This window comes from Denticeps clupeoides, unplaced genomic scaffold (assembly GCF_900700375.1).
Source record: "Denticeps clupeoides unplaced genomic scaffold, fDenClu1.1, whole genome shotgun sequence".
NCBI classification, from domain to species: Eukaryota; Metazoa; Chordata; class Actinopteri; order Clupeiformes; family Denticipitidae; genus Denticeps; species Denticeps clupeoides.
Genome location: NW_021629815.1, coordinates 201,813 through 214,461, shown reverse-complemented (window position 1 = coordinate 214,461; position 12,649 = coordinate 201,813). Strand labels below are relative to the sequence as shown.

At 42.1% G+C, this 12,649-nt stretch overlaps 12 non-coding genes across 12 annotated transcripts; all 12 read left to right on the top strand.

Annotated features, from left to right (window-relative positions):
* The first annotated feature begins 483 nt into the window (after positions 1-483).
* trnaq-uug (transfer RNA glutamine (anticodon UUG)) lies at positions 484-555 on the top strand. The gene has a single exon. It is a non-coding gene; the product is annotated as a tRNA-Gln (tRNA).
* A 716-nt stretch (positions 556-1,271) lies between these two features.
* On the top strand, positions 1,272-1,353 carry trnas-cga (transfer RNA serine (anticodon CGA)). Its single transcript has one exon. It is a non-coding gene; the product is annotated as a tRNA-Ser (tRNA).
* Positions 1,354-5,126: 3,773 nt separating this feature from the next.
* Positions 5,127-5,198, top strand: trnaq-uug (transfer RNA glutamine (anticodon UUG)). The gene has a single exon. It is a non-coding gene; the product is annotated as a tRNA-Gln (tRNA).
* A 717-nt stretch (positions 5,199-5,915) lies between these two features.
* trnas-aga (transfer RNA serine (anticodon AGA)) lies at positions 5,916-5,997 on the top strand. Its single transcript has one exon. It is a non-coding gene; the product is annotated as a tRNA-Ser (tRNA).
* A 704-nt stretch (positions 5,998-6,701) lies between these two features.
* Positions 6,702-6,773, top strand: trnaq-uug (transfer RNA glutamine (anticodon UUG)). Its single transcript has one exon. It is a non-coding gene; the product is annotated as a tRNA-Gln (tRNA).
* A 716-nt stretch (positions 6,774-7,489) lies between these two features.
* On the top strand, positions 7,490-7,571 carry trnas-cga (transfer RNA serine (anticodon CGA)). Its single transcript has one exon. It is a non-coding gene; the product is annotated as a tRNA-Ser (tRNA).
* Positions 7,572-8,281: 710 nt separating this feature from the next.
* On the top strand, positions 8,282-8,353 carry trnaq-uug (transfer RNA glutamine (anticodon UUG)). Its single transcript has one exon. It is a non-coding gene; the product is annotated as a tRNA-Gln (tRNA).
* Positions 8,354-9,069: 716 nt separating this feature from the next.
* Positions 9,070-9,151, top strand: trnas-cga (transfer RNA serine (anticodon CGA)). The gene has a single exon. It is a non-coding gene; the product is annotated as a tRNA-Ser (tRNA).
* A 709-nt stretch (positions 9,152-9,860) lies between these two features.
* Positions 9,861-9,932, top strand: trnaq-uug (transfer RNA glutamine (anticodon UUG)). The gene has a single exon. It is a non-coding gene; the product is annotated as a tRNA-Gln (tRNA).
* Positions 9,933-10,651: 719 nt separating this feature from the next.
* Positions 10,652-10,733, top strand: trnas-cga (transfer RNA serine (anticodon CGA)). Its single transcript has one exon. It is a non-coding gene; the product is annotated as a tRNA-Ser (tRNA).
* A 711-nt stretch (positions 10,734-11,444) lies between these two features.
* On the top strand, positions 11,445-11,514 carry trnaq-uug (transfer RNA glutamine (anticodon UUG)). The gene has a single exon. It is a non-coding gene; the product is annotated as a tRNA-Gln (tRNA).
* A 713-nt stretch (positions 11,515-12,227) lies between these two features.
* On the top strand, positions 12,228-12,308 carry trnas-cga (transfer RNA serine (anticodon CGA)). The gene has a single exon. It is a non-coding gene; the product is annotated as a tRNA-Ser (tRNA).
* The last annotated feature ends 341 nt before the right edge of the window (positions 12,309-12,649 follow it).

Genomic DNA, 12,649 nt, shown 5'->3' with positions numbered 1-12,649 from the left:
GCCCGTTCACATACTTGTTCTTCTTGAATTCATGGAAAAAGCCTGGCTGTGGTTTGGATTTTCTTACTGAGCTGGTCTTCTTGTTGGTGAAATAGTAAGTCACCTCATTAAGTAAAAACGTCATGGGGTTCCATGCTGCGATGGTTAGCACTCTGAATCTAATGACCTGAGTTCAAAACTCAGTGTGGCCTTACCCTGAAGTTTGTTGTTGGACGCTTAAGCAAGAAATGTATGCTAGACATGCTTGTGTTCCCAGCATGTTCAGCAGCCATTTGATGCAATTCACAGCTGTAAGAAGACATTCAGTCTAGGTTCACCACCAATGTGCAACTTCAAGGTACCGTCTGCTCACCGGAAGCCTTTCATGGCTGCCCAACACTCACTAAGGGTGATGGGTTAAACCCAGAGGACTCATTTCATTGTGTGCTCCAGGTTTTTTCTGCAGTTTATCACAATGACAATCACTTGCCTGCTTAAGTGGTAGGTTCCATGGTGTAATGGTTAGCACGCTGGACTTTGAATCCAGCGATCCGAGTTCAAATCTCGGTGGGACCTTAACTTAATGTCAAAAAGCAGTTTATTTAAATGCATGTGTTTTGCAATTCAAAGCTGTAAGAAGATGTTTATTGTGGGCTCCATGGTTTAAAGTTTAACAATCAGCACTCTAAATCCATTGATCACAGTTCAAGCCTCAGTGAGAACTTGTGTTCATGCTTATTGTTTCAAGCTTAAGCAAAATATGTAATCCACTCATTCATATGTGGCTTGAATGTTATGTTGCCATTACTTCAAGATCAAATCTCAGGTGATCTGAAAAATGAATTCCAATGATGTTCTCACTTATACATTTTTAATCCTACCATATAGTTTGAAACTGATTGAGAAAAAAACAAGTTTCTGGTTTTAACAATGCTCATAATATTTGTCTAAGCATTTTACTCTTCTATAGTGAGATTGTATGGAATTCAAAGTTCACATTCAGGATGTCCAGTTCACTAATATGAAAGCTATTCTCTTTTTTAAACAATCACGAGCACTATTTAGTTGCAATGGCAGAGTGGTTAAGGTGTTGGATTTGATTATCAATGGTCTCTTCTTGCACATGCTTGATCACTGCTTGCAGTGTTTGTAGGAACTGCCCTCTTCACCAATTGAATGGCAGTCATTAAAATGCCAAGAAATGTCTCAATCAGATGATTGACTTCAAGACGGTCTCCTGATGCAAATTCAAGCCCCTTCTCACAGAGCTGCTTTTTTTTCTTTATTTAAAAGCTGCGATGGCCGAGTGGTTAAGGCGTTGGACTCGAAATCCAATGGGGTCTCCCTGCGCAGGTTCAAACCCTGCTCGCAGCGGAAAAGGGAACTACTTTTTCATTAACTAAAAATGAGCCACTGATTAGATTAGATTAGATTAGATTCAACTTTATTGTCATTACACATGTACAAGTACAGGGCAACGAAATGTAGTTTAGGTCTAACCAGAAGTGCAATAAGCAGCAAGTGCAGGATACAGTTCAAATAAGTTAAGTTATATATATATATACATAAAGTGATATGTGCTATACATAAGGTGATATGTGCAGTACAAAGTGATATGTGCAGTACAAAGTGATATGTGCAGTGCAGTGATTATCAAGAGTGAATGGGGGGGGGCAGAGGAGTTCAGCAAGGAAACAGCTCTGGGAAAAAAGCTGTTCCTAAGTCTGCTGGTTCTTGTCCGTGGTAGCCTGAACCGTCTGCCTGAAGGCAGGAGAGAGAACAGTTCGTGGGCCGGGTGTGAGGAGTCCTTAAGAATACTGTGAGCTCGACGCAGACAGTGCTTCCTCTGGATTTCCTCAATGGATGGAAGTGGAGTCCCTGTGATGCGCTGGGCAGTTTTCACCACCCGCTGCATCGCCTTACGCTCAGCAACAGTGCAGCTTCCATACCACACTGTGAGACAGCTGGTAAGGATGCTCTCTATTGTAGAGCGGTAAAAGTTCAACAGGATGGTAGTGGGTAGCTGGTTCTTTTTTAATGTTCTCAAGAAGAAGAGGCGCTGGTGAGCCTTCTTGACCAGGCTGGAGGTGTTAATGCTCCAGGACAGGTCCTCTGAGATGTGGGTCCCCAGGAACTTGAAGGATGTAACAGGCTGCACAGTCATCCCATTGATGTGGATGGGATCATGCGAGCCTCTTCTCTCCCTCCTGAAGTCCACAATGAGCTCCTTGGTCTTGGTGGTGTTTAAAAGAAGGTTATTTTCTGTGCACCAAGTGGCCAGATGCTGGACCTCCTCCCTGTAGGCAGTCTCATCGTTGTTGTCGATGAGACCTATCACCGTGGTGTCATCTGCAAACTTAATAACGGAGTTTGATCCATACATAGGTCGGCAGTCATGGGTGAAGAGGGAGTAGAGGAAGGGGCTCAGCACACAGCCCTGTGGTACACCAGTGTTGAGCGTGACAGTAGTGGAGCGGATGTGGCCTGACCTTACATGCTGTGGTCTGCTGGTCAGAAAGTCCATAATCCAGTTGCAAAGTGAGGTGTTGATGTCCAGGGCTCTAAGTTTAGAGATTAGCTTAGAGGGGATGACAGTGTTAAATGCTGAGCTGAAATCAACAAACAGCATCCGTGCATATGTGTTTTGCTTGTCCAGGTGTGTGAGTACAGAGTGCAGCGCTATGGAGACTGCATCCTCTGTGCTCCTATTGCTACGGTACGCAAACTGGTGTGGGTCTAGAGTTGGTGGGAGGAAGTCCCTCAGATGTGCCAGGACTAACCGCTCGAAGCACTTCATGATTATGGGTGTGAGTGCTACAGGGCGGTAGTCATTCAGGCATGTTGGACTAGAATGTTTCGGCACTGGTACAATGGAGGTGGATTTGAGGCATGTTGGAACAGCTGCTTGGGCGAGAGACATGTTAAAAATGTCCGTGAATACGCCAGCGAGCTGCTCTGCACATGCTCTAAGTACGCGCCCCGGGATGCCGTCTGGTCCAGCAGCCCTGCGCGCGTTTATCCGACTCAGTGCAGTGCAAACATCTGAGGAGGTGAGTATGATGGGCGAGTGGTCGGTAGATGAGGGGATCTTGACAGCAGGTTGCTTGTTGTCTCTTTCAAAGCGAGCATAAAAGTCGTTGAGCTCATTCAGAAAGAGGACATCTGTGGTTGTGGGGGCTGAGTTGCTGGGTTTATAGTCTGTAATGGCCTGAATGCCCTGCCACAAGCGTCGAGGATCAGCATTGGAGAAGTATTCCTCTAGCTTTAGTTTGTAGCAGTGCTTGGCCTTTTTTATGCCCCTCTTCAGGTTCGCCCTGGAAATGCCGTAGGCCTGTGCATCACCCGATCTGAAGGCATTGTTGCGTGCCTTCAGCAGGAGACGCACCTCCTTGTTCATCCAAGGCTTCTGATTAGGGTATGTGGTGATCTGTTTCTGAGTAGTAACCGTGTCTATGGTGGTGTTAATGTAGTTCAGAACAGAGGAGGTGTAGATGTCGATGTCCGTGTGAGAGCCACAGGTGGCCTGTGAAGCAAACATACTCCAGTCTGTGTGTTGGAACCTGTCCTGGAGTGTGATGTCAGCCCCCGCTGGCCACACTTTGATGGTCCTCACTGATGGCTTCACACGGTTGATGAGGGGGGAGTACTTGGGGGTGAGAAACAAAGAAAGGTGATCTGATTGTCCGAAGTGGGGGAGGGGGGTCACAGCATAGGCTTCAGCCATGTTTGTATAAACTTGATCCAGAGTTTTGTTTCCTCTGGTGTGACAGAGAATGTTTTTATGAAATTTAGGAAATACCGTCTTCAAATTGGAATGATTAAAATCGCCCGCCACAATGTATGCAGCCTCTGGGTGATCAGTCTGTTGTTTACTGATGGCCGCATGAAGTTCGTTCATAGCAAGCTTGGCATCAGCATCAGGAGGAATGTAAGTGGCAGTTATAATGGTGGATGTGAACTCCCGCGGCAGATAGAACGGTCTGCACTTAACCATGAGAAACTCTAGGTTAGCTGAGCAGTGTCTCCCAATGATAGTAGAGTTCGTGCACCAGGCTTTGTTAACATAGATGCACAATCCCCCACCTCTGGTCTTACCGGAGTCATCCGCCGTTCTGTCTGCCCGGAGAATGTGGTGCTCAGCTAGAGCAATAGCATTGTCCGGTATTCCATTGTTTAGCCATGTTTCAGTGAAAATCATGACATTGCAGTTCCAGAGTTTCTTGCTGTGGTTGATTCGGAGTCGAATCTCATCCATTTTGTTCACCAGTGACCGTACATTGGCGAGAAGAATGCTGGGCAAAGAGAGCCGGTGTGGTGTTAGCTTTAGCTTAGCTCTTAGCCCTCCGCGCTTCCCCCGCCTTTGTTTACGGTCTCGACGGCGTCTTCGAGCACTTCCGCCCGGTCGGGTAGGGTGCGCCGCCTCGGGTGTTCTGCCGATCTCAGGGATGAGTTCAAGATTGCTGATAAAACTGTTAAAATTACGCCTCTTGGAATCATTCACTTATGTTGTTTCACTAACTTTGCATGTATCAGCCACTAATATCTTTAAATGAACGCCTTTCTAAAAGAATTAATAGCTTAACAGTTGCACTTTTGTCTCGTCTTTGTTTTTGACGTCTACGTCTGCCCTTTAAGCCAATGGGATCTCCTTGTTCCGGTTCAAAGCCCGTTCACATACTTGTTCTTCTTGAATTCATGGAAAAAGCCTGGCTGTGGTTTGGATTTTCTTACTGAGCTGGTCTTCTTGTTGGTGAAATAGTAAGTCACCTCATTAAGTAAAAACGTCATGGGGTTCCATGCTGCGATGGTTAGCACTCTGAATCTAATGACCTGAGTTCAAAACTCAGTGTGGCCTTACCCTGAAGTTTGTTGTTGGACGCTTAAGCAAGAAATGTATGCTAGACATGCTTGTGTTCCCAGCATGTTCAGCAGCCATTTGATGCAATTCACAGCTGTAAGAAGACATTCAGTCTAGGTTCACCACCAATGTGCAACTTCAAGGTACCGTCTGCTCACCGGAAGCCTTTCATGGCTGCCCAACACTCACTAAGGGTGATGGGTTAAACCCAGAGGACTCATTTCATTGTGTGCTCCAGGTTTTTTCTGCAGTTTATCACAATGACAATCACTTGCCTGCTTAAGTGGTAGGTTCCATGGTGTAATGGTTAGCACGCTGGACTTTGAATCCAGCGATCCGAGTTCAAATCTCAGTGGGATCTTAACTTAATGTCAAAAAGCAGTTTATTTAAATGCATGTGTTTTGCAATTCAAAGCTGTAAGAAGATGTTTATTGTGGGCTCCATGGTTTAACGTTTAACAATCAGCACTCTAAATCCATTGATCACAGTTCAAGCCTCAGTGAGAACTTGTGTTCATGCTTATTGTTTCAAGCTTAAGCAAAATATGTAATCCACTCATTCATATGTGGCTTGAATGTTATGTTGCCATTAATTCAAGATCAAATCTCAGGTGATCTGAAAAATGAATTCCAATGATGTTCTCACTTATACATTTTTAATCCTACCATATAGTTTGAAACTGATTGAGAAAAAAACAAGTTTCTGGTTTTAACAATGCTCATAATATTTGTCTAAGCATTTTACTCTTCTATAGTGAGATTGTATGGAATTCAAAGTTCACATTCAGGATGTCCAGTTCACTAATATGAAAGCTATTCTCTTTTTTAAACAATCACGAGCACTATTTAGTTGCAATGGCAGAGTGGTTAAGGTGTTGGATTTGATTATCAATGGTCTCTTCTTGCACATGCTTGATCACTGCTTGCAGTGTTTGTAGGAACTGCCCTCTTCACCAATTGAATGGCAGTCATTAAAATGCCAAGAAATGTCTCAATCAGATGATTGACTTCAAGACGGTCTCCTGATGCAAATTCAAGCCCCTTCTCACAGAGTTGCTTTTTTTTTCTTTATTTAAAAGCTGCGATGGCCGAGTGGTTAAGGCGTTGGACTAGAAATCCAATGGGGTCTCCCTGCGCAGGTTCAAACCCTGCTAGCAGCGGAAAAGGGAACTACTTTTTCATTAACTAAAAATGAGCCACTGATGCCTCTTGGAATCATTCACTTATGCTGTTTCACTAACTTTGCATCTATCAGCCACTAATATGTTTAAATGAACGCCTTTCTAAAAGAATTAATAGCTTAACAGTTGCACTTTTGTCTCGTCTTTGTTTTTGACGTCTACGTGCTTAGGGATTCTGCCCTTTAAGCCAATGGGATCTCCTTGTTCCGGTTCAAAGCCTGTTCACATACTTGTGAACGGGCCTGGCTGTGGTTTGGATTTTCTTACTGAGCTGGTCTTCTTGTTGGTGAAATGGTAAGTCACCTCATTAAGTAAAAACGTCATGAGGTTCCATGATGCGATGGTTAGCACTCTGAATCTAATGACCTGAGTTCAAAACTCAGTGTGGCCTTACCCTGAAGTTTGTTGTTGGACGCTTAAGCAAGAAATGTATGCTAGACATGCTTGTGTTCCCAGCATGTTCAGCAGCCATTTGATGCAATTCACAGCTGTAAGAAGACATTCAGTCTAGGTTCACCACCAATGTGCAACTTCAAGGTACCGTCTGCTCACCGGAAGCCTTTCATGGCTGCCCAACACTCACTAAGGGTGATGGGTTAAACCCAGAGAACTCATTTCATTGTGTGCTCCAGGTTTTTTCTGCAGTTTATCACAATGACAATCACTTGCCTGTTTAAGGGGTAGGTTCCATGGTGTAATGGTTAGCACGCTGGACTTTGAATCCAGCGATCCGAGTTCAAATCTCGGTGGGACCTTAACTTAATGTCAAAAAGCAGTTTATTTAAATGCATGTGTTTTGCAATTCAAAGCTGTAAGAAGTTGTTTATTGTGGGCTCCATGGTTTAACGTTTAACAATCAGCACTCTAAATCCATTGATCACAGTTCAAGCCTCAGTGAGAACTTGTGTTCATGCTTATTGTTTCAAGCTTAAGCAAAATATGTAATCCACTCATTCATATGTGGCTTGAATGTTATGTTGCCATTAATTCAAGATCAAATCTCAGGTGATCTGAAAAATGAATTCCAATGATGTTCTCACTTATACATTTTTAATCCTACCATTAAGTTTGAAACTGATTGAGAAAAAAACAAGTTTCTGGTTTTAACAATGCTCATAATATTTGTCTAAGCATTTTACTCTTCTATAGTGAGATTGTATGGAATTCAAAGTTCACATTCAGGATGTCCAGTTCACTAATATGAAAGCTATTCTCTTTTTTAAACAATCACGAGCACTATTTAGTTGCAATGGCAGAGTGGTTAAGGTGTTGGATTTGATTATCAATGGTCTCTTCTTGCACATGCTTGATCACTGCTTGCAGTGTTTGTAGGAACTGCCCTCTTCACCAATTGAATGGCAGTCATTAAAATGCCAAGAAATGTCTCAATCAGATGATTGACTTCAAGACGGTCTCCTGATGCAAATTCAAGCCCCTTCTCACAGAGCTGCTTTTTTTTCTTTATTTAAAAGCTGCGATGGCCGAGTGGTTAAGGCGTTGGACTCGAAATCCAATGGGGTCTCCCTGCGCAGGTTCAAACCCTGCTCGCAGCTGGAAAAGGGAACTACTTTTTCATTAACTAAAAATGAGCCACTGATGCCTCTTGGAATCATTCACTTATGTTGTTTCACTAACTTTGCATGTATCAGCCACTAATATCTTTAAATGAACGCCTTTCTAAAAGAATTAATAGCTTAACAGTTGCACTTTTGTCTCGTCTTTGTTTTTGACGTCTACGTCTGCCCTTTAAGCCAATGGGATCTCCTTGTTCCGGTTCAAAGCCCGTTCACATACTTGTTCTTCTTGAATTCATGGAAAAAGCCTGGCTGTGGTTTGGATTTTCTTACTGAGCTGGTCTTCTTGTTGGTGAAATAGTAAGTCACCTCATTAAGTAAAAACGTCATGGGGTTCCATGCTGCGATGGTTAGCACTCTGAATCTAATGACCTGAGTTCAAAACTCAGTGTGGCCTTACCCTGAAGTTTGTTGTTGGACGCTTAAGCAAGAAATGTATGCTAGACATGCTTGTGTTCCCAGCATGTTCAGCAGCCATTTGATGCAATTCACAGCTGTAAGAAGACATTCAGTCTAGGTTCACCACCAATGTGCAACTTCAAGGTACCGTCTGCTCACCGGAAGCCTTTCATGGCTGCCCAACACTCACTAAGGGTGATGGGTTAAACCCAGAGGACTCATTTCAGCATGTGCTCCAGGTTTTTTCTGCAGTTTATCACAATGACAATCACTTGCCTTCTTAAGTGGTAGGTTCCATGGTGTAATGGTTAGCACGCTGGACTTTGAATCCAGCGATCCGAGTTCAAATCTCGGTGGGACCTTAACTTAATGTCAAAAAGCAGTTTATTTAAATGCATGTGTTTTGCAATTCAAAGCTGTAAGAAGATGTTTATTGTGGGCTCCATGGTTTAACGTTTAACAATCAGCACTCTAAATCCATTGATCACAGTTCAAGCCTCAGTGAGAACTTGTGTTCATGCTTATTGTTTCAAGCTTAAGCAAAATATGTAATCCACTCATTCATATGTGGCTTGAATGTTATGTTGCCATTACTTCAAGATCAAATCTCAGGTGATCTGAAAAATGAATTCCAATGATGTTCTCACTTATACATTTTTAATCCTACCATATAGTTTGAAACTGATTGAGAAAAAACAAGTTTCTGGTTTTAACAATGCTCATAATATTTGTCTAAGCATTTTACTCTTCTATAGTGAGATTGTATGGAATTCAAAGTTCACATTCAGGATGTCCAGTTCACTAATATGAAAGCTATTCTCTTTTTTAAACAATCACGAGCACTATTTAGTTTGCAATGGCAGAATGGTTAAGGTGTTGGATTTGATTATCAATGGTCTCTTCTTGCACATGCTTGATCACTGCTTGCAGTGTTTGTAGGAACTGCCCTCTTCACCAATTGAATGGCAGTCATTAAAATGCCAAGAAATGTCTCAATCAGATGATTGACTTCAAGACGGTCTCCTGATGCAAATTCAAGCCCCTTCTCACAGAGCTGCTTTTTTTTCTTTATTTAAAAGCTGCGATGGCCGAGTGGTTAAGGCGTTGGACTCGAAATCCAATGGGGTCTCCCTGCGCAGGTTCAAACCCTGCTTGCAGCGGAAAAGGGAACTACTTTTTCATTAACTAAAAATGAGCCACTGATGCCTCTTGGAATCATTCACTTATGTTGTTTCACTAACTTTGCATGTATCAGCCACTAATATCTTTAAATGAACGCCTTTCTAAAAGAATTAATAGCTTAACAGTTGCACTTTTGTCTCGTCTTTGTTTTTGACGTCTACGTCTGCCCTTTAAGCCAATGGGATCTCCTTGTTCCGGTTCAAAGCCCGTTCACATACTTGTTCTTCTTGAATTCATGGAAAAAGCCTGGCTGTGGTTTGGATTTTCTTACTGAGCTGGTCTTCTTGTTGGTGAAATGGTAAGTCACCTCATTAAGTAAAAACGTCATGGGGTTCCATGCTGCGATGGTTAGCACTCTGAATCTAATGACCTGAGTTCAAAACTCAGTGTGGCCTTACCCTGAAGTTTGTTGTTGGACGCTTAAGCAAGAAATGTATGCTAGACATGCTTGTGTTCCCAGCATGTTCAGCAGCCATTTGATGCAATTCACAGCTGTAAGAAGACATTCAGTCTAGGTTCACCACCAATGTGCAACTTCAAGGTACCGTCTGCTCACCGGAAGCCTTTCATGGCTGCCCAACACTCACTAAGGGTGATGGGTTAAACCCAGAGGACTCATTTCATTGTGTGCTCCAGGTTTTTTCTGCAGTTTATCACAATGACAATCACTTGCCTTCTTAAGTGGTAGGTTCCATGGTGTAATGGTTAGCACGCTGGACTTTGAATCCAGCGATCCGAGTTCAAATCTCGGTGGGACCTTAACTTAATGTCAAAAAGCAGTTTATTTAAATGCATGTGTTTTGCAATTCAAAGCTGTAAGAAGATGTTTATTGTGGGCTCCATGGTTTAACGTTTAACAATCAGCACTCTAAATCCATTGATCACAGTTCAAGCCTCAGTGAGAACTTGTGTTCATGCTTATTGTTTCAAGCTTAAGCAAAATATGTAATCCACTCATTCATATGTGGCTTGAATGTTATGTTGCCATTACTTCAAGATCAAATCTCAGGTGATCTGAAAAATGAATTCCAATGATGTTCTCACTTATACATTTTTAATCCTACCATATAGTTTTGAAACGGATTGAGAAAAAAACAAGTTTCTGGTTTTAACAATGCTCATAATATTTGTCTAAGCATTTTACTCTTCTATAGTGAGATTGTATGGAATTCAAAGTTCACATTCAGGATGTCCAGTTCACTAATATGAAAGCTATTCTCTTTTTTAAACAATCACGAGCACTATTTAGTTGCAATGGCAGAGTGGTTAAGGTGTTGGATTTGATTATCAATGGTCTCTTCTTGCACATGCTTGATCACTGCTTGCAGTGTTTGTAGGAACTGCCCTCTTCACCAATTGAATGGCAGTCATTAAAATGCCAAGAAATGTCTCAATCAGATGATTGACTTCAAGAGGGTCTCCTGATGCAAATTCAAGCCCCTTCTCACAGAGTTGCTTTTTTTTTCCTTTATTTAAAAGCTGCGATGGCCGAGTGGTTAAGGCGTTGGACTCGAAATCCAATGGGTCTCCCTGCGCAGGTTCAAAACCCTGCTCGCAGTCGGAAAAGGGAACTACTTTTTCATTAACTAAAATGAGCCACTGATGCCTCTTGGAATATTCACTTATGTTGTTTCACTAACTTTGCATGTATCAGCCACTAATATGTTTAAATGAACGCCTTTCTAAAAGAATTAATAGCTTAACAGTTGCACTTTTGTCTCGTCTTTGTTTTTGACGTCTACGTCTGCCCTTTAAGCCAATGGGATCTCCTTGTTCCGGTTCAAAGCCCGTTCACATACTTGTTCTTCTTGAATTCATGGAAAAGCCTGGCTGTGGTTTGGATTTTCTTACTGAGCTGGTCTTCTTGTTGGTGAAATAGTAAGTCACCTCATTAAGTAAAACGTCATGGGGTTCCATGCTGCGATGGTTAGCACTCTGAATCTAATGACCTGAGTTCAAAACTCAGTGTGGCCTTACCCTGAAGTTTGTTGTTGGACGCTTTTAAGCAAGAAATGTATGCTAGACATGCTTGTGTTCCCAGCATGTTCAGCAGCCATTTGATGCCAATTCACAGCTGTAAGAAGACATTCAGTCTAGGTTCACCACCAATGTGCAACTTCAAGGTACCGTCTGCTCACCGGAAAGCCTTTCATGGCTGCCCCAACACTCACTAAGGGTGATGGGTTTAAACCCAGAGGACTCATTTCATGCTGTGCTCCAGGTTTTTTTCTGCAGTTTATCACAATGACAATCAATTGCTGCTTAAGGGTAGGTTCCATGGTGTAATGGTTAGCACGCTGGACTTTGAATCCAGCGATCCGAGTTCAAATCTCGGGGACCTTAACTTAATGTCAAAAGCAGTTTATTTAAATGCATGTGTTTTGCAATTCAAAGCTGTAAGAAGATGTTTATTGTGGGCTCCATGGTTTAACGTTTAACAATCAGCACTCTAAATCCATTGATCACAGTTCAAGCCTCAGTGAGAACTTGTGTTCATGCTTATTGTTTCAAGCTTAAGCAAAATATGTAATCCACTCATTCATATGTGGCTTGAATGTTATGTTGCCATTACTTCAAGATCAATCTCAGGTGATCTGAAAAATGAATTCCAATGATGTTCTCACTTATACATTTTTAATCCTACCATATAGTTTGAAACTGATTGAAAAAAAACAAGTTTCTGGTTTTAACAATGCTCATAATATTTGTCTAAGCATTTTACTCTTCTATAGTGAGATTGTATGGAATTCAAAGTTCACATTCAGGATGTCCAGTTCACTAATATGAAAGCTATTCTCTTTTTAAACAATCACGAGCACTATTTAGTTGCAATGGCAGAGTGGTTAAGGTGTTGGATTTGATTATCAATGGTCTCTTCTTGCACATGCTTGATCACTGCTTGCAGTGTTTGTAGGAACTGCCCTCTTCACCAATTGAATGGCAGTCATTAAAATGCCAAGAAATGTCTCAATCAGATGATTGACTTCAAGACGGTCTCCTGATGCAAATTCAAGCCCCTTCTCACAGAGTTGCTTTTTTTTTCTTTATTTAAAAGCTGCGATGGCCGAGTGGTTAAGGCGTTGGACTCGAAATCCAATGGGGTCTCCCTGCGCAGGTTCAAACCTGCTCGCAGCGGAAAAGGGAACTACTTTTTCATTAACTAAAAATGAGCCACTGATGCCTCTTGGAATCATTCACTTATGTTGTTTCACTAACTTTGCATGTATCAGCCACTAATATCTTTAAATGAACGCCTTTCTAAAAGAATTAATAGCTTAACAGTTGCACTTTTGTCTCGTCTTTGTTTTTGACGTCTACGTCTGCCCTTTAAGCCAATGGGATCTCCTGTTCCGGTTCAAAGCCCGTTCACATATTGTTCTTCTTGAATTCATGGAAAAAGCCTGGCTGTGGTTTGGATTTTCTTACTGAGCTGGTCTTCTTGTTGGTGAATAGTAAGTCACCTCATTAAGTAAAAA